The sequence below is a fragment of the Elephantulus edwardii genome, unplaced genomic scaffold (genome assembly GCF_000299155.1).
Source record: "Elephantulus edwardii isolate Elephantulus edwardi_28Jun2011 unplaced genomic scaffold, EleEdw1.0 scaffold00168, whole genome shotgun sequence".
Classification (NCBI taxonomy): Eukaryota; Metazoa; Chordata; class Mammalia; order Macroscelidea; family Macroscelididae; genus Elephantulus; species Elephantulus edwardii.
The window spans coordinates 5,046,758-5,048,820 of record NW_006399918.1 but is presented as its reverse complement, the minus strand read 5'-3'; positions in this window follow the sequence as shown (position 1 = coordinate 5,048,820).

Here is a 2,063-nt window from a genome sequence, read left to right as displayed (position 1 = left end):
AAAAACAAAGGATAATGGTGAAGTCTTTTACAGATAAGGCCAAGTTCCTCTTTATGCTAATCTCAGGAGGGAGGGATTCAGTTGATACAAACTAAGAACAATGTTGACTCTTAGGGAACACCTTAGTGCCATAAGGTGACCTTCAGCTTGTATTAAGCCTCCCTCATTTCCTGATATAGCATTTGGTCTACTATTAGTAAATTTTATATTTGGCTTCCCTCATTTCCTCCTCTTTTGTTTAAAACATAATTTTGAGATCATCAAGATAAGCATAATTTCTTTTCTTCAGCATTTATTTTTCTTTGTCTCTTAATCCTTTACACATAAACAAATATAACCAAGAAAGCAAAATAAGTTCACAAAAATACTTCCAATAAAGCAGCATTCCCTGAGGGTCAGCTTCCATTGTCATGTTGCCATAGTCCCCGTCAAAAACCAGTTCTGATTAATCTCCTTTGTCCATGTGTCCTTTGCCATTCCCTGTCACTCCTCCCTGAGAGAGATTTCACCCTGATTCATAAGGAAAATGGGACGGACGACTCTCTTAGCTACTTCCTGCTGAAATGGGACGCTGTAGGCTTCAGGGTGAAGATCTTCTCTCACTACTCTGAAGAGCCCTTTGGCAATAGGAAACACATAGACTATTGTGGAGATTAATTTTGGAATTTAGATGCACTGTTATCAATTGTGCTTAGGGATACACGTTCATATCCTTAAAGATGCGTCATGGAACTGCTGCAGTCTAACAAGTTAAAAGTACATGAGTCAACAATGAAAAGCAATAGTATTCCAATTAGAGAGTCTAACAATGACACAAATCAAGTTACAGAGGGAAGATAATCCTTAAAATAAAAGTCTTATTGGCTGGCACTTTGTCAATTATAGTGAAAGGCCTAGGAACCACAAGATATAGAGGCACAACTATGGCATTTATTGTTCTTAAGTCCTGGACCAAATTCCATTTACCATTGGATTGTTTTACAGCTAGGAAGGCGACATGAAAGGCAGAGGTGAATTAAAGAACTGCTTATGAGGTTTTCCGTCATTTCCAACAACTAAGGAATAGCAGGAAGAGATGGATCTGAGAAGGCTTTAAGGCCTAATATAGGCTCGTGTGTCCAGCAGAAAACAGATATACTTATCAGCAAGTAAATGCTCACCCATGGCTCTTCTGGGAGGATCTGAATCATTAGAGCGTCCTCCTTTGTTTTCAGCTGAGAGCTGGGGCCTGTCAGCCATGCAGACCTGATGTGGGCTGTCCTTGGCCAAGTATCTTTCAGATCCACACTTAAAGCAAGTGAGTGGGAGCTTCCTCTCTACTCCCTTGCCTATCTGTGGCTGTTGTCTGTGACACTGTTTACTGAAGTGGACCAGCTTTCCACAGTAGAAGCAATTCTGACCTCCTTTATTACCTTTGGGTGGCATTGTTTATGAGTAAGACTTCCTTTTCCTGACACAGGCCCTAAACTGGCAGCAATGGCTGTCCCAATGCTTTTGGCCATTCTCTGGTCTTTTCTCTTCTCTCTAGATCCCAGTTGTTAAAGAAGGAAAATTTTAATCAAATATGTAACAAGTAATTTTGAACAATATAATCTTTTAAGTTTAAGGATAGTGATTGTACAAATAATTTCCAATCTAAAGAGATACATATTCCAATGCAGTTTCTATTTTTTGTAAATTATTTTGGTAAGAATGCTGTAAATGTGGATACAGTTCCACTATTCCTCCTCCATGCCATGAGATAGTGTTGTTAGCATAAGTAGTTATAAACCAATTGCCTTCCTTACTCTAACTTAAATTTTTGATGTTTCTGTGCTGACGAGCGAAACCAACAAGGCTCCAATCAATGACACTTCCATAGGAAGTATTAATTAAAACTCGTCTTTGCTCTATTCAACATTGTTCCTAATGTATCCATACTCTAAGAATAAAGGAAGCAAATGACAGGGAGGAATATCAGGATAATCTGAAGTTGTTACTGATATCTCTATGAAAACTATATACTTGAAACATCTACTAGAGAGATATATTATTACCCAAAACTTTATAAAGCCAATGAACAA